Here is a 23,148-nt window from a genome sequence, read left to right as displayed (position 1 = left end):
TTGAATCACTCCTGAAATTTGGAATCCTGGCAACCTTAAACTCTTTCCCTGTTTCTCTATGTCAGGGTAAGTTATGTTGTGATTTTATGCCACCAGAATACACAACTCCATTTCACTCTGCTCAGCCAGTTGGTGAAGTGTAGAGGAGCGTGGGTTCAGCCTGAGAACCAAATGTGCAGAGTCTCCAGGGGTTCTATATCCTGAGGATGTCCTGCATGCCAGGTCTGCGCCCAGCATGTCACGTGCAGCGTCCCAGCCATCCTCAGCTCAGCCCTGGGATGGGGCTGCTGGTCTCTCTCCTTCACCTACCCCAGGCCCCTGCTATGCTTTGGGCTCCCCAGTTCCGTGATGTCCTTGCAGGCCGCCAGGCCAGCAGACAGCGATCACTTGAAAGGAAACATCCAGGGGATGCCACTAATAGCTCCTGTGGGTCTTCCTAAGTGTGACCTCACCCGCTGAGGTGACCTGGTTATGAGCCTGGGATTGCCCTTCAATGCCCGGCCACTCCTCCTTGCCCGTACATCATGTGCCTCTCAGAGCCTGGTGCCCCAACTTTTGAGTCTCATAGAGGGAAAACAGTGTCTGGAGAGATGTGTGCTCCTCTTTCTCACTTCCACAGTGTGACTCACTTCAGGGAGCAAGCAGGAAATAGGATCTTACTGTCTCTCCTACATGGAGGGATTGGGGTTGTTCCCACCTCCCGTTGTCACAGACCACCAAGGTGACCTCACAGGAGCCGCTGTGCGGGGCTGAGCTCCCTGCCCCTCCCAAGCCACCCTCCCCCTTGCCAGGCCCCTCCCCTGACCCAGGACTGCACTTGTGGAGACCTGAGCCAGGTCAGCAGTTGTCTGTTAGCTTCACAGGCCACCCCGATTCCCTGGCTATTTCCTCATAACTTGGCCCTGTATTTCACAGCCCTGAACTCTGGAGAACAGGCTTCCCCCCAACGGCATCATGGCAGGTGTTGTGAGCATTCTTATTATGAGTCAGGCAGTCTCAGATGGTGTCCCAGTGAAGGAGACGCGAAGTTGGAGGTTCCAGCAGCCCCATGGGGTGGGGGGGCCACCTTTCCAGGCCTGCCCTGCCCTCTGACCTGGGCCAGCCTACCCACAGGAGCACCCAATCACCTCTGGAAACAGGCAGCCCCCCACAGTCAGGGTTCCCACCCCAAGTTCCCAACGGTGCTCTATGGAATGCAGGGCACTCAGGCTCGATCAGGCCAGACCTCCAGGAGTGTGTGAGCCGGGCCTCAGCCCATAAGGGACACATGAGCTGCACAGAGAGAAGGAACCACGTTCTCGGAGGCCCCTGGAGCTGACCCCACCAGAGGAGAGAGGAAGATGCTCCCAACCCAAGCCTCCCTAACTCTAACCATTCCCTTCCCTAACCCAAACCCGAACCTGCAGCCCCACCCTAGGCTGCATTTCTGTGCTGTGGAGCTGAGAAGCCTTTATCACTCCATGACCCACCTTGTCCCTGGGTTTGGCATTGTATTAATATCTTACACACACACACACACACACACACACACACACACCTGATACACATACATGCAAAAAATACACACACACACACACACACACACACCTGATACACATACATGCAAAAAATACGTGGCCCAAAAAGTTTGGGTTTTCTGTAACAGCTAATGGAAAAATCTGAATGAACTTTTTGGCCAACCCAATCCATAAATACCTCTATACACAAAAATATGTGGCCCAAAAAGTTTGGGTTTTCTGTAACAGCTAATGGAAAAATCTGAATGAACTTTTTGGCCAACCCAATCCATAAATACCTCTATACACATAACACGTGTATGTTCATACACACTTCGTGCACAATGGACACAATTACCCATAACATACTAACTCTTACACACTTACACATACATAACACACACACACTCTCACAGACATACACACATGCAACCAGCCATTAACCGCAGTGCTCTCTCTTGCTCAGGCAGAAAGGCACCAGTTCCGATTCAATCGTTTCCACCCCATGTCCCTCTGATGGGAAGTTGGAGGTCAGAGATAGTGGCCATTGGACTGATTCGCCCCATCACAGTGAAACTGAAAGTGTTAGTCGCTCAGTTGTGTCCAACTCTTTGAGACCTCATGGACTGTAGTCCACTAGGCTCCTCTGTCCCTGGAATTCTCCAGGCAAAAATACTGGAGTGGGTTGCCATTCCCTTCTCCAGGGGATCTTCCTGACCAGGGATCAAACCTGGGTCTCCTGCATTGCAGGCGGATTCATTACCATCTGAGCCACCAGGGAAGCCCGGTTTGCTCCCATCACATTGAGGTGCTAATAAATAAGTAACTTCTAGATGAAGAAGCAGAATGGTCATGATTTAGGATGTGTCTGCCTATGGAGGAGATGAGCGTGTTTCTGAGATTCGTACCTTCTCCTCCCTCTGGCTGTGGATTCAACCATGGATGGGGTGCTTTCTCATTTTTTATTTTTATTTTTTGGTGGTTTGCTTGTTTTTATCCCAAGTCCTTATCACAGGCAGGTCGTGAGTGCTTGGTTTTAATGAATGGATGAAAGAACAGATGGATCAATGAGTTCATTCATTAAAAGCAAAGACTAAATAATGGTGAAGATGACCACAAAAGATAGACGTTTGAATGGATGGGTGACATTCGGCATGAGGAATAAGATAACTTGATAAATTGTTAATTTTGCCTTCTAATTTTTTCTCTCACTAACTCAAGTCAGCAAAGAAAAGTTACTTGATTGAAGTGATTAATTACTTGCTGGCTCCTGGCCCCAGATCTTCCTGGCTGGTGGAGAACACAAGCTGTCCTTGCTGAATGTCCTAATCCCGGGTTACACAGTACCAGGGTGTGTATGGTGGGGGAGAACCGGCTCTCGTCTTCTGTCCCCAGATGGGCCCTTTAGGACCTGGGCTCCTTTGCAGCATCTGTTCCCAGGGTGCCTCGGAGGGTGGCATCTGGGCCGCAGCAGCCTGTGTTCCTGGTTCCCAAGCAAGGTCACAGGCTCTAAGCCTTCAGGATCCAGGCTGTGAGTGGACCTGAGTGGGGCCCACTGAGCTGGACTCTGAAGAACATGGGCTGATGACAGACTGGAGTGACATTCAAGTTGCTCACAGCACCGTGCTAACCAAGATGTCTCTACAACCAGGTCTGGCTTGTGGTCTCCAGTTTCCAGCCTTTACTCTGCAGGGAAGGTGCAAACCTTGCACATACTGGTTCCCTCTGTAATTCTCCTAAGGGTATATTTAGGGCACAGCCTCACCTCCAGAGGATGCTGAGCATCTCAGCGCAGCTCTCGCTGGTTTCAGGCCCCCACAGAGCCCTGTGTGTGCATCGCCTCATCTCTCCTGCCTTCCCTGCCACACACGCGCATCCTCAAGGGCATCTCTGCAGATCCGACTAGAGAGGTAAACTGGCCCCTCATATCCCGATGAAAGAGAAGGACGGACATTCAAATGGGACAGTCAATTGAAAGAGAATTACCAGTGACCAGAGAGGAAAGTCGCCTTTAGTTGCTCAAGCTGATGGAGAGGTGGAGGAGAGGAGTGCAAAGAGACCTCCCCCACTCCCCTTTCTCCCTGCGATGCTGGGATGCCAGCCTTGAGCAAGAGATTTAGGATTAGATGCGGGGGAAGGGAGGTTGGCATTTTCAGTTGTTTTAAATTGGCCCTAGACGTTTACCACCCTCCAAGAAAAAGTCAGCCTGAGATGTTAAGGAGCCAGGAAAGAAATTCAGCTAAATATGTTTAAAGACAGGGAAAGGTAAAGTAAAGCCATTTCCAATTTGTGGCCTAGTAGGTTCAGCTACTAAACAGATCAGCTTTCTCCAGCCCCAGGAGACTCTGTCTACCTGGGAAATACACACTTTGTGTTTTATTCTAGACAATCTGGGTCTGACCTGAACGCACAGACCTTTGGAAGACAGAGTCTTAGAAGCTACTCTATTCTCCTGTCCACTGCATCCTTCCCAAGGGGAATGAGGACAGGGCAACCCCAGCTCAAGCGAGAAACCGGAAAGAGGGAAAATATAGGAAGGATTTACAAGTGTGTAGATAGACTGGTTCACGATGGCAGAGTAGAAGGACGTGCGCTCATCTTCTCCTGCCAGAGCACCAAAATCACAACTAGCTGTTGAACAATCATCGTCAGGAAGACACTGGAACCCACCAGAAAAGCTACCTCACATCCCAGGACAAAGGAGAAGCCACAACAACACAGCAGGAGGGCCACAATTACGATAAAATCAAATCCTACACTCGCAGGGCTACTCACAGACTGGAGAACAATAATACCAAGAATATGTACAGATTACTCTCAAAAAATCTTAGCCCAGACACACCAGTCAAAAGCAAGCAAAAATCAGAGATCAGAGTGGAAAAGAGGGCTGCTCGAGCAAGGAGGCATCCTTGGCTTCCTGAAATCCTTAAGGGGCAAAGCTCTCACAGCTCCTTCAGCTCCCGTGCGCCCTTGGCCTGTGGACCAGCCAGGGGAATTTCTATCCAAGACCTCGGTTTTCCCAACTGTCAAAATAGACACTAAAATCTGGTTCCAGTGACTTCACCAAATGGCATGGAATCAAATACGATATCATGGCCTTACACAAAAGAGAAACTCTGAAAATTGCACAAAGTCACCCTGTACCCAAAAGTGCCCCCGTCGTCACCATTGCCAATTACTGAGGCCTATTTGGAGACTGCTTACCTCTGTAATTCTCCCAAGGATATATTTAGGGCATTCTTGCTTTGTAACTGTCTTTGCGATTTTGCAATACAGTATTCTACTAATTTTAAACACACACAGTCTCAGCTTACAAACAAGTTGTGTTCCAAAAGTAGATTTGCAGGTTGGTTAGTTGGCTGTCAGAATTCAGTTTCACATGAAAACTGTGCTAAAACAAATCCATGATTCATATGCAGTCCAACTAGTGGAAAACAATACTGTCACAAGGTGGTAACAAAGCCAAATGGAAAAATATTATATTAAAATTGACCAAGTAAATGGTACAGTGACTAGTTTAAGTCCAGATACTTAAAAATTCTCCACTGGGGCTTGAATGCAGCCATTTCCTGTGTCTTGAAGCCTTGCTCTGTGCATAAAGTAGATATAACAAGGAGGGGATGTGGAAAATTGTGATGGAATTCCTGGCAAGTCTCAGCAACCCACACATTTCTCCCCTAGAACTTCCCGGAGCCAGGCCTCCTCCACCGTCTGTGTCCACTGGCCACTTCCTGGCTCTGCCTCACCCTCAACATACCTCCCCGTCTGCTTCCCCCACCTCTGACAAGGATGAGAGCCACACACAAGGTGCTACCGTTTAGCGGGAGGAGGGGTTGACATTTCTACTTTTAAATTTACTGAGATAATTTAACTGCATCAAAAAAAGAGAAAGTAGCAGGTCCTCAACTGCCAGTTTCTAACCCAGAGAAGCAGAACGTTGAATCAAGCACGGGGCACCTCTACTGTGTTACTGCACAGGTCACACATTCAGGACGCAGGCCCTGAGTGTGGCACCTACCTGCTGGACAACCCTGACCCTCCCAGCTCATGTCCCATTTCCTGTCCAAATTTCCCAGGTGTCTTCGTTAAGCCTTCTTCCATTGTGTGGACCGAGATACCCCTAAGGAAGGCTCCTCTGGGTCCTGGCCTCAGAGACACCCTCTGCCTCCAGGGCCCCATGACTATCTGGCTAAGCAGACAGTCTCTAAACCAGCATGTGCTTTCTATCTAACACTGTGCCTGCACAAAACTTCCCCTATGACAAACTTTCAAACATAGGAACACAGTCCATGCGTCTGAAGTCGCTTCAGTTGTGTCTGACTCTTGGCGACCCTATGGACTGTTGCCCACAAGGCTCCTCTGTCCATGGGATTCTCCCGGCAAGAATACTGGAATGGGTTGCCATGCCCTCCTCCAGGGGATCATCCTGACCCAGGGATCGAACCCACATCTCTTATGTCTCCTGCACTGGCAGGCAGGTTGTCACCTGGGAAACCTGGGGCAAAGGCATTAGACATGTCTGCGGTGGTCACGCTGGGTCCTGCCTGATTCAGCATCTGCTTGTTCATTGGTCCACCCCTTCAGCACACTGGCTGCATGCGGGCCTTTCTTTAGGTCTTTAGCCAACATTAAACCCCAGTGTGATGGTTGATTTTATGCGTCTATTTGACTGGGCCACAGGATGCCCAGATACTCGGTCAAACACTCTGAGTGTGTCCGTGGGGGTGTTTTTGGATGAGATTCATGTTGGATTCAGCAGGCTGAGTGAAGCAGAGGGCTCCCCACCTACCCGGTATGGGTGGGTATCACCCAATCAATCAAAGGCCTGAAGAGAATTGAAAGGCTGACCCTCTCATGACAAAGGAAAAAACACATCCTGCCTGATTCCCTTGAGCTGCAACATTGGTCTCCTGCCTTTGGACTCAAACTGAAACACTAGCTCTTCTTGGGTATGGAACCTGCTGGCTTTGGGGCTAGAGCTTCCACCATCAGCTCTCCTGGGTCTCCAACCTGCTGTCTGCAGATAATCTGCTGACTGCAGACTGTGGGACTGGTCAGCCTCTATATTCTCATGAGCTAATTCCTTATAATAAATTTCCTCTATCTATCTAACTACTTACCTACCTTCTTGTGTATCTATCTAAAATAAGCTTCTGTATTTATGTGTTTGGGGCTTCCCTGGTGGCTCAGTGGTGAAGAATCTGCCTTCTAAGCATGAGATGCAGATTTCATTCCTGGTCTAGGAAGATCCTGGCGAAGGAAATGGCTAGCCCACCCCAATATTTTTGTCTGGGAAATCTTATGGACAGGGGCCTGCCAGGCCACAGTCCCTGGGGTTGCAAAGAGACAGACACAACTGAGTGACTGAGTGTGCACGCGCACACACACACATCTGTCTACCCACCTACCTACCTATGTATTTTTGTGTTTTATATACAATGTAAGTATCTCCTATTGCTTCTGCTTCTCCAAAGAACTGTAACTAATGCACTCAGTGTATCCAAAAAAAGAGCAGTTAGGACAGAAAGTGTTCATAACGATGAACAGTATGTCAGTGAACTTCAGCCAAAATCCCCCAGGGACACACACTGAGGGAACATGTACACCATGGGGAGTGTGGCATATCTCTATAAGAGGGTGTTAGAACCTATTGTAGAATTTGGGCTTCGATGGTGATCAGGGAGGATCCGAGAAAGCAATGGATTGCACAAAAAAGTGAGACAATTCTATGATTTTCTCAACAAATATCTTCTCTCTAGGGAGGGCTGACTAGAGCAGGGGATAAAGCTGTGCTTGGCAAAGTTGCAGCAGTCACTCATTTTAGCCAAGAGGGGGTTTTGGAAGTGTGTGGGTGGCACGGTGACTTTGGGCTCCCTGTGCTTGGTCACAGGGATGAAGTGGCCTGTGCTGTCTCACTTGGTCATGGTCTCAGAGTGGTCTTTCCTGGTGTTGGTGCTCTGTGAGACTGTTTGTGTCCCCCCCACCCATATTCCCAGGCACTTCCAGTTCCCTGGTTCTCCCTTTCCCTCCCCACCCCCTGGCCTGCCCCTCCACCCAGAAGAGAGCTGAAAGCTTATCTAGAGAGGCAGACAGGCTGGATCTCCCCTGTGTAGATGGAGGGTTTCTGGGATCTTCTGAGGGGAGTAACCCCAAATACACACAAGCTTTTCTCCTGCCCATCATGACTCCCTTTCCAAATCTTTCTGCTCTGTATCATTACCAAAACCCAAACACTGTGCCGAACACTTTACATACATTCTCGTATTCGACCCTTAAAATAACCCTAGAGAGTAAATATAGGAGTGTTTTCATTTTGATGGTGGGGTGACTCAGGTACACATAGAGTAAAAAACAATAACAACAACAAAGCAAAACCTGACGACAAAGAACTCCACTCCACCCACTGCCGAAAAGTCCCTCTGGTGCTTGATCACGTGGCATGCTGTGCATCTGTGCAGGATGGCAAAATCAGAGAACTTCCTTTCCATCTGCACACCATTTCCAGAGTAGAGTGTCATTTGGCCCTGGATCAAAACCCTGCATGACTCCCTACTGCTTAGAGAATGGAGCCCGAATGCCTTACATCAAGACCCTGGCCAGTGCTGAGACTCTGTCTCGACTACACTGGTGTCCTTAGTTCTTCCCTTTTTCTTAAGTGAGCTCCCCGTTGTGGCCACAGCTGGACATTCACTGCCCGCCTGAATAGGTCAAGTGCATTTGCACATCCATGCTCCTCCCTCCAGCTGGAATATTCCCTGACCTCCATCCAATCTCAGTTTTATCACTCCTTTCAACTCAGGTCTGTGTTCCTCTGTGCAGTTTTCCTGGCAGATATCCTGTGCTATTTCATATTCTTATTTATGTTTTCAAGAATCACCCTTGTTGTCCCAATAAGACCTGTGGTAGATAATTTGCAAAACAACCACAATAGTTTCTCCCTTGCCTAGATGTTGCCCCTTTGCCATGTGACTTGCCTTGGCCACTTCTACCTCCAAGAGGCAGAGTCTGTGTCTTCACTCTTTCGAGTCTGAGTTTAAATGTAAATGTAACTTGTTTTGGCCAATGGAACATTAGAAAATCCTGAGACTACTATGTGAGGAGCTTGGGCTAGTCAGTTAAGGGGTAGAAAACACAAGGAGAAGAGATGGATCCCTCAGCTGACCTACCAAAGATGAGCGATCCTAGACCAACCTGCCTGCCAAATGTGTGAGCGAGGCTATCCTACATCGTCCAGCCCCAGTTAAGCTGTCCTGGTCACAAAAACTATCCCAGCCAACTCATTGTGAACAAGCAGTAGATGTTTATTTTTACAAGCCAGCACATTTTAGGATGGTTTGCTATGCAGCACGAGCTAACAAACACAAGATTCTAAATGCCCTAGGTCAGGTACTGAGCTATGACCACCTTATCTGAATCCTCGGAATCCAGTCTTGCTTCTGATAGCTGGTCCTCAATGAATGTTTGTTTCTGATGATAACAATTCTAATAAAGAATGTTAAAAAAAAAAAAAAAAGATATATTTAAAAAAAAAAAAAAAAGAATGTTGAGGAATTCCCTGGTGGTCTAGTGGCTAGAACTCAGCGCTTCAGTTGCTAAGGGCCCAGATTCAGTCTCTGGTTGGGGAACTAAGACCCCACAAGCCACATGGTGTGGCCAAAACAACAATAACAACAACAATTGGTTAAAAAAAAAAAGAATTCTGAGAGCTGGAGACTGAAGGAGGCCAAGCCTAGCCTTCAGAGAGGATGGAGATTTGGGAGTGCCTGATTTTCAAGCTTAAAACCTGGACTGAGCCAACTGGCTATTACCAAAGTTCGTGTTAACATACTTAACATATCAGGAAATTCCCTTCTCTTGCAGGACACCTTAGCTGTATACTAACTTGGCCACAGGTGCTGGATTCAGCTGATGGAGTTGCAGGAAGGGGTTCTCTTTGGGAAGAGAGATGCAGCTTGTGGGGGTGAGCTCTCACATTTTCTCCTTCCTTCCATTTATCAAGTGTTTACTGAGCTCTCACCACGTGCCTGGTGGTGCGCTGGGGACCAAGGAAATGAACCAGTCTGATCCTGGCCCTCAAGGGGCTCTGGGTCTGACCATCTCCTGGCTCAAGTTCAACAAGAAGAGAGGTGAGTAAATGAGCTCCTGTTCTAGGGCTCATCTTTCTGAAAAAATTGACCATTTTACTATTTTAGCTCTTCCACTTGTGGGAACTGATAGACATTTTTCCAAGTCTGTAAGTTTGCATATGTGTAATTAATCACTCAGTCATGTCCAACTCTTGACAACTCCCTGGATGGTAACCTGCTAGGCTCCTCTGTCCATGGGGATTCTCCAGGCAAGAATACTGGAGTAGGTAGCCTTTCCCTTCTCCAGGGGATCTTCCCAACCCAGGTATCGAACCCAGGTCTCACCAGGGAAAGCCCAAGTCTTTAAGTTTACATTTTCTTAACCAAATTTAACTTTTCTTAAGAAAATGAGTAAAAATTAATAGGACTTAATGGTATAATCAGGCTTCCCCATTGGCACTAGTGGTAAAGAACCTGCCTGCCAGTGGAGGAGACTTAAGAGACGTGGGTTTGATCCCTGGGTCAGGAAGATCCCCTGGAGAAGAGCATGGCAACCCACTCCAGTATTCTTGCCTGGAGAATCCCATGGACAGAGGAGCCTGGCAGACTACAGACCATGGGGTCACAAACAGTTGGGCACAACTGAAGCGACTTAGCATGCAATGGTATAGTTATCTAACTCCAGATGTAACAAAACTCTGTGCAGCTGGGTTGTAGGTGCCACATACTCCAATATCAAGGCCTCAGATCACAGTAGAAGAATGAAAGGCAGCAATGCCTGATACTCCAAATGTTCAGTGACACCCTGCCTGATAGCCAAGGGCCTGACCTTGGTTCCTCAGGCGGGTTATAGTAATCACACACCCAGTCATGGATCCCTGGGTATCGAGTGCTTATTATTTAAACACTCTATTCTTTGCAATTCTCTCAGCAAGCCTGTGAGACAGGAGCTACTATGATTTCTCTTTTACAGATGAGGAAACGGAAGCACGAAAGAGTTAAGCAACTTGCCCAAAGCCACATAGCTATTAAGTGGCAGCTCTGGGGCTTGACCTCAGTGTTTTTGTTTTTATCTTTGGTAAAGCCTGCACCGCTTCAGACCCGGCCTGTTGACAGCACTGTTGCTTGTCCCTGGTCTCCTTTCCTTCCCTCCCACGCCAGGACAGCAGCCTGCCTGCAGCCCAGCACTTCCTTGCAGGTGGCAAGTGCCCTCTTGCTGTTTTGCTCTTAGAGGGTTGGAAGTACTTCTGACACAGCACTTTACTTCCTGTTTGGTTTATTTTTTATTTGCTTGAGCTGAAGCTCAAAACAAATAAGAGAGCCTGACCTGTTTCCTCCAGGCAACTTCTGAATGAGAGCCTTCCAGAACTCGGTCAGCGCTTAGCTGACACCAGCCCAGCACCAGGCTGCAAGGGACTTGGGGAGAATCTGCGAGGCTTGCTGGAGCTCCTGTCATGCAGACATGGCCACAGTTGCCACTGATTAAGTGACAGAGTCTGAATCCAAGAGGCAGGACGCAACCTCACCTGCCAGGACCACACCAGTCTTTTCTACTTTCAGTTATAGAAATTTTTCAAGAATAAGAGAAAACCCTTGGAGATGGCTCCCTACCTGGATGTGGTTCCCAGCCCTTCCCTTCCATTGGTCGCAGCCCCAACCCCCACAAGCCGCTTCTCTCCCTCCCTCTCCTCTCAGCCCAGCACTTCCCTCTCACCTCCTCTCCCCTCCCCCTTCACTTGCCATCTCCTTTCCTTCTGGTAAAGTCCAACCTATAGGAACTTCCTCATAATTCAGACGACGTTTCTGCGTTACCATGGCTACCCACAGCTACCAAGGTTTTTCAGCAAAGTCACTTCTCCCCCACACTTTTCGTAGGAAATCTACATTCCACATCTCATTCCTCCCCACTTGCCCTGTTTGAGCAAAACTCCAGCCCCAGGTTCTCCAACGTCTGTGTTTTTAAACAGCCACATCTCTTTTGTATCCACTGTGTTGATGTATTTTGAATACTTTTGGATATTGTTGTTCAGTCACTAAGTTGTGTCCAAAGAATCGATGCTTTTGAACTGTGGTGTTGGAGAAGACTCTTGAAGAGTCCCTTGGATGGCAAGGAGATAAACCGATCAATCCTAAAAGAAATAGACCCTGCATAATCTTTGGAAGGACTGATGCTGAAGCTGAAGCGCCAATACTTTGGCCACCTGATGCTAAGAGCTGACTCACTGGAAAAGACCCTGATGCTGGGAAAGATTGAGGGCGGGAGAGAAGGGGATGACAGAGGACGAGATGGTTGGATGGCATCACCAACATGATGGACATAAGTTTGAGCAAGCTTTGGGAGAAGGTGAAGGACAGGGAAGCCTGGTGTGCTGCAATCTGTGGGGTCGCAAACGGTCAGTCACGACTGAGCAACTGAAGAACAGCAAGTCGTATCCGGCTCTTTGCAACCCCATGGACTGCAGCACACCAGGCTTTCTTGTCCTTCACTGTCTCCCAGAGTTTGCTCAAACTCATATCCATTGAGTCAGTGATGCCATCCAACCATCTCGTCCTCTGTCGTCCCCTTCTCCTCCTGCCCTCAGTCTTTCCCAGCATCAGGGTCTTTTTCAGTGAGTCTGCTCTTCACATCAGGTGGCCAAAGTATTGGAGTTTCAGTTTCAGCATCAGTCTTTCCAATGAATATTCAGAGTTTATTTCCTTTAGAATTGACTGGTTTGATCTCTTTGCTGTCCCAGAGTCTTCTACAGCATCACAATTGGAAAGCATCGATTCTTCAGCACTCAGCCTTCCTTATGGTCCAAATTTCCCATCCATACATGACTACTGGAAAAAGCATAGCTTTGACTATATGGACCTTTGTCAGCAAAGTGATGTCTCTACTTTTTAATACACTGTCTAGGTTTGTCATAGCTTTCCTTCCACAGAGCAAACATCTTTTAATTTCATGGCTGCAGTCACCATCTGCCGTGATTTTGGAGGCCAAGAAAATAAAATCTGTCACTGTTTCCACTTTTTCCCCATCTGTTTGCCATGAAGTGATGGGACCAGATGCCACGATCTTAGTTTTCTGAATGTTAAGTTTTAAGCCAGCTTTTTCACTCTCTTCTTTCACTTTCATCAAGAGGCTTTTTAGTTCCTCTTCACTTTCTGCCATAGGGTGGATATCTGAGGTTGTTGATATTTCTCCCAGCAATCTTGATTCCAGTTTGAGCTTCATTCAGCCCAGCATTTTGCATGATGTACTCTGCATATAAGTTAAATAAGCAGGGTGATAATATACAGCCTTAACATACTCCTTTCTCAATTTTGAACCAGTCCATTGTTCCATGTACAGTTCTAACTGTTGCTTCTTGACCTGCATGCAGGTTTCTCAGGAGACAGGTAAGGTGGTCTGGTATTCCCATCTCTTAAAGAATTTTCCACAGTTTATTGCGATCCACACAGTCAAAGGATTTAGTGTAGTCAGTGAAGCAGAAATAGATATTTTTCTGGAATTCTCTTGCTTTTTCTTTGATCCAACACTTGTTGGCAATTTGATCTCTGGTTCCTCTGCCTTTTCTAAATCCAACTTATAGGTCTGGAAGTTCTTGGTTCATGTACTATCGAAGCTTAGCTTGAATGACTTTGAACATTAACTGGCTGGCATGCGAAATGAGCACAATTGTACAGTAGTTTGAACATTCTTTGGCATTGCTTTTCTTTGGGATTGGAATGAAAATTGATCTTTTCCAGTCCTGTGGCCACTGCTGAGTTTTCCAAATTTGCTGACATATTGAATGCAGCACTTTAACAGTATCATCTTTTGGGATTTGAAATAGCTCAGCTGGAATTGCATCACCTCCACTAGCTTTGTTTGTAATAATGCTTCTTAAGGCCCACTTGACTTTGTACTCCAGGATGTCTGGCTCTAGGTGAATGATCACACCATTGTGCTTTTTCCAGGTCGTTAAGACCTTTTTGTACCATTTTGTGTTCTTGCCACCACTCTTTCCTGGTAGCTCAGCTGGTAAAGAATCCGCCTGCAATGCAGGAGACCCCAGTTCGATTCCTGGGTCGGGAAGATCCCCTGGGGGAAGGCATGGCAACCCACTCCAGTATTCCAGTATTCCTGGAGAATCCCCAGACTGAGGAGCCGGGAGGGCTACAGTCCACGGGATCACAAGGAGTCAGACACGACTGAGTATCTAAGCACAATCACAGCACACCTCTAAATCTCTTAATCTCTTCTGATTCTGTTAGCACCTTCTCTCACCAAGTTAGGTAATTCCAAATACATCAGTACAATGTTCTCCATGGAACATACCTGGCTTACTTAGTGAAATGTGGACAAGTTGAACTTGTCCTTATGCAAGGGGCTTGACAAGAGCTGAATTGTGAATACTGAGTTGAGAAGTGGTTCAGGTGGGACTGTTAGCGCCCCAGAGGCAAGGCAGGGGCAAACCAGACACCTACCCTAAGGAAATTGTCCCACTCACTAGGATCAGGGGGAGCTTGTGAAAACAGCTAAGAAAACACCCAGAACTCAGCTTCCTCTCCAACCCCTTGCTGAACAAAAAGTCCTGAATCTGGTGCAAAGGAAAGACTATGCCCTCTGAAATCAGGCAGAATTAAGTGTTATTCTCAAGTCTGTTAATGAGCTAGCTGTGCTGTGAGAGCTTGGGCAGGTTCCTTACCCTCTCTGAATCTCAGTAGTCTATCTTTCAAAGTTCTTGGGAGAAATAAATGGGCTAGTGTACATAAAAGGGCCTAAAGTAGTTCTCAGCACACACTCGACAGAGAGTAACTGCTGAATTCTAGTTACTATCGTGAGCAAAACCCTCTGAGGCAGCATTGAGATTCAAAGCTGAGCACAGGAAGCAGATACCAAGGTTATCAAATAATCAGGCTGCACAACTGCTAACTAGACCAGAAATCATGGTCTGAACACTCTGAAGTTGAGGATATAAGCATTAATGAGAAGCTAAGGCACCAAGTCTCATTAGATGCTGTTACAAAAGCAATGTCCAAGCATCATGAGGTGGAAACTGACCCAGCAAAGGAACCATGCAGCTGCTGCTTTCAGGGTCCTCCTTCCTCTCCTTGGCCCACTGGAGACCTGCTGGTATGTGTGGTAGGCAGGCCAAGAGCCAGGGCCAGAAGAGTGTAAGGGAGAGAAACCCAGATCCTTGCTCAGGCCCAGGAAAGAAGGCTGAGCACACACAGATAGGGATTGGACCTGAGCTAATTCAACAGGACCCATGAGTGTGGGGTTGGGTCCAAGCCTTGAACCTTCAACTTGAAAAATATGTCATGCAGAAGATTCTTAAGTTGAGTGCATACGAGGAAGGCAAATGAGACATTTCCTGACATCAGTAACAACAGAGGCTGCATCACCAGTGCTCTGCATACTAAGAGACTATACCTACAAAAGAAGCCACTAGCCCAAGTCCTCTTTCTAGGACCTATAAGAGAAGATCAAGTAAAACTAATGGGAGCCCTTTCTTTGGAAGTTATTTCCCAGCAAGTGGTGGCAGAGAGTGGGACAGAGAATTTGTCACATGTCTGTTGAAAGGTGAGGGGCTGATGTTTGAGAAAAATCTAAGGGTGAGACATGGTAGTCAAAGCTTCTCCTGGGGCTTTCCTGGTGGCTCAGAGGGTAAAGCATCTGCCTTCAATGTGGGAGACCTGGGTTCAATCCCTGGGTCGGGATGATCCGCTGGAGAAGGAAATGGCAACCCACTCCAGTACTCTTGCCTGGAAAATGCCATAGATGGAGGAGCCTGGTAGGCTATCGTCCACAGGATAGCAAAGAGTCATCCACAACTGAGCAACTTCACTTCACTTCTCGCTGGTGGAGGAAGAAGGCAAACCAGCTGCACTTCCAGAGACAAAGAAACTCAAGTCTCACCATGGGTCAGCCTTGAACTTCCCAAGAGGAAGCACAGTCTTGAACAGGACTCTGCCCAGAGGCCATCCCGGGGGAGTAAGATAACCCAACAGAGGGTTTATGTAGGGTGCACTTTGGAACCAGGAAAGAGTCATAGGTTCCTGCTGGAGGAAGCACAGTCCAGGGCAGAAAACTGCAAACCACAGAAGAGACCTGTGTCTATGTGTAGGGGATGTGGGGATTAGCATTTGAACATGAGCCGCACACACACAGGGCACCAAACCAGATGACAGTAGGACAGATCTAGTAAAAACTCCTCTCTTCCCCTTATCTTCCTCTCTCCTTGAGTCAACCAGGAGAAGGTAGAGGCTGGACAGTGCAGTAGAGGGAAACAAGATGAGGAGACAAGGAAGAAAAAGCTGGTCATCCATACCCATCCTCACCCCTTCCGTGTTTCCTAACTGAGCGTGATCTTAACCAGCAGAGAGGAGCTTAATCCAGGTGAAGGATACATTTTTTTTTTTCGCTTTTCAACTTTATTGAGATATAATTGACAAAAAAATGCATTTAAGGTGTACAGCATGGTTGTTTCATATAAATACACATTGTAAAGTGATCATCACAATCAAGCTAATTAGACATCGTTACCTCCTATAGTTACCATCTTGGGGGTTTGTTTTTTTCTCTTTTCCCCTCCCCTCTGGCAACCACCTTTTGTTCTCTGTACGTATTAGTCTATTTCTGTTTTGTTATATTTGTTCATTTCTTTTGTTTTTTAGCTTCCACATGTAAATGAAGGCGTACTGTATTTCCCTTTTTCTATCTGACTCACCTCACTTAGAATGAGATCCTCTAGGTCCATCCATGTTGCCGCAAATGGCAAGATTTCATTCTTTTATAGGATTGAAGGACTGTGTAATATTCTATTGTATATTTATCTTCTATCTATCTATCTATCTATCTAATCTTCTTTGTCCATTCATCTATCAAGAATGAACATTTAAGTTACTTCCATATCTTGGCTAATGCTGCAATAAACGTATGGGTACGTGTATCTTTTAGAGTTAGTGTTTTTGTTTTGTTTGAAAAAAATACCCCAAAGTGGACTTGCTGGATCATATGGTAGTTTTATTTTTAACTTTTTGAGAAAACTTCATACTGTTTTCCATAGTAGCTATGCCAATTTACAGTCCCTCCAACAGTGCACGAGGGTGCCCTTTTCTCCACATCCTTTGTGGTCTTTTTGATGATAGCCATTCCACTGGGTATGAGGTAATATCTCATTGTAGCTTTGATTTGTATTTCCCTAATAATTAGTAATATTGAGCATCTTCTCATGTGCCTGTTAGCCATCTGTATGTCTTCTTTGGAAAAATGTTTATTCAGGTCTTCTGCCCATTTTCTGTTAGAGCTGTGTGGTTTTTTTAAATGTTGAGGTGTATGAGTTCTTTGTATATTTTGGTCATAAATCCCTTATCAGATATATCATTTGCAAATATCTTCTCCCATTCAGTAAGCAGTGCTTTCATTTTGTTGATAGTTTCTTTCCCTGTGCAAAAACTTTTTGACTTGAAGTAGTTCTATTTGTTTATTTTTGTTTCCCTTGCCTGAAGAGATATATACAAAAAGATATTGCTAAGACTAGGGTTAAAGAGTATTCAGCCTATATTTTCTGCGAAGATTTTTATGATTTCAGGTCTTACATTTAGCTTTTAACCAATTTTAAGTTTATTTTTGTGTATGAAGTAACAAAGTAGTCCAACTTGGTTCTTTTCCATCCAGCTGTCTAGTTTTGCCAGCATCAGTTTTTGAAGATATTGTCTTGCCTCCTTTATCATAGAGTAATTGCCCATATAAGTGAAGATTCATTTCTGGGCTCTCTATTATATTGCCTCTATTTATGTGGCTGTTTTTGTGCCAGCACCATATTGTTTTTAAGAATGTAGTTTTGTAACATAATTTGAAATCAGGGAGCATGATACTTCCAGCTTTGTTCTTCTTTCTCAAGGCATTTGGGGTCTACAAATTTTGGAATTATTTGTTCTAGTTCTGTGAAAAAAGTTCCAGTGGTATTTTGACAAGGATTGCATTAAATCTATAGATGGCTTTGGGTAGTATGGTCATTTTAACAATATCAATACTAATCCACAAGGATGATCTGTCTTTCCATTTATGCCATCTTCAACTTCTTTCATCAGTGTCTTATAGTTTCCAAGTACAGATCTTTTACCTCCTTGGTTATGCTTATTTCCAGGTGTTTTATTTATTTTTTTTGATACAATGGGACTGCTTTATTAATTTCTTTTTCTGATAGTTCATTGTTAATGTAGAAACACAAAAGATTTCCATATATTAATTTTGCATCCTGCAACTTTACTGAATTTATTTGTTAGTCCTAATAATTTTTTTTAGTGGTGTTTTTCAGGTTTTCTATACATAGCATCATGTCCTCTACAAACGGTGAAAGTTTTCCTTCTTCAATTCCAATTTGGATTCATTTTATTTATTTTTCTTTTCTGATTATTGTGACTAGGGCTTCCAATATTTTGAATAAAAATGGCAGGAGTGGGGGTCCTTGTCTTGGTCCTGATTTTACAGAAAATGCTTTCAGCTTTTTATCATTGAGTATGGTGATAACTGTGGGTGTGTCATATATGGCTCTTCTTATGTTGAGGAATGTTCCTTTGATACCCACTTGGTTGAGAATTTTTACCATATACAGATGTTGAATTTTGTCAAGAGTTTTTTTGCATCTATTTAGATGTTCATAAGATTTTTATTCTTAAATTTATTGATGTGGTGTATCATATTGATTGGTTTGTAGGTATTCAACCATCCTTGAATTCATTAGAATCTCTTAAAGAGAGAATTCCCCAAGGTGGAAGTGTTTCAATTAATGGAAGCATCACAGCAGATTCAACCACTCTGTGAATAAATTACTATATATATCAAAAGCCATTTTCCACTCTAGTTCAGTTAAAATGACATAAGCACACTTTGCTCTGTTATTTCCTCTGAATACAACTAAAAATGACAGAAAAAATATATGGAGGAGCTATTAAAGATTTTGGAGGAAAAAAATAGGAAAATTGCATAAGAAAATAAAAACTCCAAATAAGATAGATTCATGGATGAATTTCCTGTATCTTTTCTTACTCCAATGTCCCTTAGTCTGTAATTAAAGGCGATGAAACCTGGAACTGTGTACTAGGGGTGGCAAAAAAGATCTCTAAAAGACTCTCTCTCTTTCTTGTTTGAGAGGGAGTAAGAGGACCCATAAAGCTCAGAGATACTAGGGGGAATCCCCCATGTTTTTAGTTATTTCTGTCTTTTCCACCTAAACCTCTAGGTACCAAAATTCAAAGGCATCACTATGTTGGTGATAGTGACAGCAATGGCAGCAGCAGCTGAACAGGCACCTAAAACTACGAGGGAACAGAATCCTTCTCTCTGACCAAAGGGACCATAGTTCCAAGAGCATAGGAATCATTTGCATTGATTTTTATCTCTATCTTCGCTCCTCCTGCTTGGCTTTGGAGGTAGACACAGTCAGAACTATGCCATAGGATAAGTTAGTGTTCGTCACTCAGTCGTGTCCAACACTTTGTGACCCCATGGACTATAGCCCATCAGGCTCCTCTGTCCATGGGATTCTCTAGGCAAGAATGCTGGAGTGGGTTGCCATTCCCTTCTCCAGGGGATCTTCCTGACCAGGGATCAAACCCGGGTCTCCTGCGTTGCAGGCTGATTCTTTACCATCTGAGCCACCAGGGAAGACCCAAATATGCCATAGAGTAGGGAAATGCAAACTCCAGCTTTCCAGTCACAAGACCAGTAGAGGTCCCGGGGGACCAGAAAATGTCACAGAGATCATGGTAAAGAAGAAACTTAAGGAAGCAGTACCATAAAGTTGAATGTGTAGTCTAGGTTCATTCTTGAGTCAATGAAAAAGAGAAGAAAATTAGAGTCTATCATCCATCATTAACATAGAAACAATATCTTCAACAGAATACTAACAAACTGATTCCAGAAATAAAAAGAATACTTCACCACAACTACATGGGATTATTTTCAAGACTGCAAGAATGGTTTAAATTTGAAAATCATTTAACATAATCTGCCATATGAACAGGCCAAAGAAGAAAAACCACACACAATTATATAAGTTAATGCAGAAAAACTACTTGAAAAGTTCAATATCTTTTTATGAAAAAAAAAAACAAAACCCTGAGCAAAGTAGAAGTAGAAGGCAAATTATTTAAATTGTTAAAAAGCATCTATAAAAATAAACAAAAAACCGTATCTAATATCACAATGGTGAAAGACGATTTCAACAATTCAATAAAAAAGTGAACAAAAGACTTAGACATTTTACCAAAGAGGATGTGAAGATGGCAAATAAGCACATATAAAGATGTTCAACACCAATAACATTAAGAAAATGCAAATTAAAACCACAATGAGAAACCACTGCACCCTTATTTGGACAGCTTTTGAAAAAAATAAAGACAATATCAAGTGCCGATGGTAATAAAGATTAACTGGAACCCTCATTCTTTGCTAGGGGGAATGCAAAATGGTATAGGCACGTACAGTTTGAAAGTTTCTTATAAAGTTAAACACATGTTTACCTTATGACCGAGCAACCATATTTACCCCAAATAAATAATGTTCACACAAACACCTGTACACAAATGTCTGTAGCAACTCTTTTCATAATTGCCAAAAATTAGAAATAGCTCAGATGTCCTCAACAGGTAAATGATTAAAAAAAAAACTGTGGTGTCTGTATGTAATAGAATACCTTTTAGCAATAAAAAGAATGATCATAAAAGTATTATGCTGAATTTAAAAAACTGGTCCCCAAATTTGCATATCATGTGATTTCATTTATATGACATTTGGAAAAGGCAACACTATAGGGAAGTTTATTGGTTTTCTATTGCTTCCTAACAAATGCCCACAAACTTCGTAGCTTAAGGCAATGCATAATTATCTCACAGTTTCTGTGGGTCAGGAGTCAGAGTTCTGGTTAGCTGAGTCTTATACTCAGGTCTTATACTTACAAGGCTGAAATCAACATGTCAGTCAGGCTGTGTCCTATGTGAAGGCTCAACTAAGGAGCATTCATTTCCGAGCTCATTCAGGTTGTTGGCAGAATTCATTTGCAGCTCTGTGACTGAGGGTGCTGGCTTCTTACTGGCTGTTGGCTGGAGGCTATCCTCAGGTCCTGGGTTTCTTGCCACGTAGCCCTCCTCCCAGACAGTCGTGCAGGATAGTTTGCTTTTTTAAAGCAAACTTAAAGTAGAAGTGTGTCTCTTGTAAAAGAGTGTCTCTTGCTCCAATCTGCTAAAAAGAACTGTTATATAATATAATGTGATCGTGGGAGTGACCTTTGCTACATAACAACCTAACCAAGAAAGTGACCAAGATCCAATAATCCTGGCCGTATTCTACTAGCTAGAAGTAAGTCACAGGTCATTCCCACACCCGAGATTGGGGAGATGATATAGGTTATACCTCCGGAGGTGAAGTTCACGGAGGCCATTTTGGAATTAAGCCAACTACAATAAGAGGAAAGTGGCTGCAGGAATTGAGGCATAAGGGGAATGGTTGGTGGACAAATGAGCCATAGAGCCAGTTTTCAGGGGTAATGGAACTATTTGTATTCTGATTGTTTTGGTGATTACATGAATCTACAGATATGTTAAAACTCATACTATACACACACACACATATATACTATATATACTTCCCTGATAGCTCAGCTGGTAAAGAATCCACCTGCAAGGCAGGAGACCTCGGTTCAATCCCTGGGTCAGGAAGATCAGCTAGAGAAGGGATAGACTGCCCACTCCAGTATTCTTGGGCTTCCCTAGTGGCTCAACTGGTAAAGAATCTGCCTGCAATGCAGGAGACCTGGGTTTGATCCCTGGGTTGGGAAGATCCCCTGAAGAAGGGGAAGGCTACCCACTGCAGTATTCTGGCTTGGAGAATGCCATGGACTGTATAGTCCATGGGGACACAAAGAGTCAGACACAACTGAGCAACTTCTTCCACTTTCAACTTTCATACACACAGAGGTCAATTTTACTGAATATAAATTTAAGAAATGAAGGATGAATGTCTTTTTTCAAAAAGACATTCTCCTGGACTTCCCTTGTGGTCCAGTGGTTAAGAATCCGCCTGCCAATGCAGGGAGCATCGGTTTGATTCCTGGGCAGGAGCTAAGACCCCACATGCTACAGGGCAGCTAAGCCCGTGCACCACAACTTCGGAAGCTTGTGCAGCTAGACCCCACGCTCCGCAATAGGAGAAACCACAGCAAGGAGTGGCCCCCACTTGCCGCAACTAGAGAAAGCCTGCACACAGCAACAAAGACTTAGTGCAGCCAAAAATAATACATTAATATATAAAGACATTTTCCCACTTGTTCCCATTTAAAAGTGGTATCAAAATTAATTTTAAAAACAGTATTTTTCCTCTTTTCTCCTTATGGGGATGTAGTTTTTCATCTCCTTCCCATATGGAGCACTGGACCAGTGCCTCACAACCCAGAGTTTAATGCCCTTTATCCTACAGTCAGGGGATCTCTCAGCACAGGTAAAGCTGCACATCCCAAACAGGAGAAAAATTTATTTTTGTGAAACATTCAAGAATCCCATCTCACTATTTTGTTCAGGTGTCATATCCGCAGGGGGTAGTTTGTGGAGGCAGTGATCACGAAAAGGGACCGAAGGCTACCTTTCAAAAACAGAAGGTTGAAGTAAAATTGGTGCCCTGATTTTTCAGTTCTGTGTTACTTTCCACATGCAGTCTATTGTTTGAAACCTCTCAATTTCCACCCTTGAAAAGAAAACTAAACTATTCCTCTGGTTTCCAAAGCCCTGCATCCCCTGAGCCCTTCCCTCTGCTTCCAACTTCATTCTCCCCTCTTCCTTCATTCAATGGGCTTTTGCTTCACTGAGTCCTCTTTCTGTCTCCCTCAGCTTCTTCTTTGGGAATTTCTTTTTTACTGATTTATGATATATATCCTAAGTGTATGCTTTAATGAATTCTCACAAAATAAACACAGACATATAACCAACACTCCTCATAAAACAGAAACCCCTAGAATTTCAGAATCTCCCCTCACCCTCCTTCCTTTCACTTTTCCCAAGGGTGATGCTGAAAGCAAGAGGAGAAGGGGGCATCAGAGGATGAGGTGGTTGGATGGCATCACCAACTCAACGCACATGAGTTTGAGCAAGCTCCTGGAGACAGTGTAGGACAGGGAAGCCTGGTGTCCTGCAGTCCGTGGAAGTCACAGAATTAGACACGACTTAGAGACTGAACAACAAGGGTGATGCTAAACAATCTGGCTTTCTGCTTATTCCGTGAACATTTAAAATTCTTTCTTAATTCAGGATTTTTGACATATGATGTTCTCCCTGCCTGGCTCATTCACTAATCTACCTCTGGGCTCATCTACTCTTCATGTACCTGCTTCTCTTAATTTTCTCTTAAAAAGTCACCTTCCAGGGCTTCCCTGGTGGTCCTGTCTGCCCTTTCAGTGCAGGGAGTGCATGTTCCAATTCTGGTGGGGGAACTAAGATCCCACGTGCTACAGCAGCTGCCAAAAATAAATAAGTAAAGAGTAAATGCTCAAATACTGCCTCCCTTTTCACCACATCATTTTTTTTTTAAGTCACCTTCCCCAGTAGGCTTCTCTTGACCTCTT

At 44.7% G+C, this 23,148-nt stretch overlaps 1 long non-coding RNA gene across 2 annotated transcripts in view; it reads left to right on the top strand.

Moving 5' to 3' along the window:
* Nucleotides 1-6,804: 6,804 nt before the first annotated feature.
* Nucleotides 6,805-23,148, top strand: part of LOC145534604 (uncharacterized) — a 42,136-nt gene continuing 25,792 nt past the window's right edge. Inside the window, exons 1-3 of one of the 2 annotated variants that reach the window (XR_014074792.1) lie at nucleotides 6,805-9,388; nucleotides 9,496-9,622; nucleotides 10,536-10,660. This is a non-coding gene — a long non-coding RNA (uncharacterized LOC145534604). Of the gene's footprint in view, nucleotides 9,623-10,535; nucleotides 10,661-23,148 lie in introns of those variants that run through there. The other variant, XR_014074791.1, reaches the window with a different exon arrangement.

This window comes from Giraffa tippelskirchi, chromosome 14 (genome assembly GCF_054371585.1).
Source record: "Giraffa tippelskirchi isolate mGirTip1 chromosome 14, T2T-mGirTip1v1.2.pri, whole genome shotgun sequence".
Lineage (NCBI taxonomy): Eukaryota > Metazoa > Chordata > Mammalia > Artiodactyla > Giraffidae > Giraffa > Giraffa tippelskirchi.
Note: the sequence above shows the minus strand (reverse complement) of the source record. Positions and strands in the feature narration are given on the sequence as shown.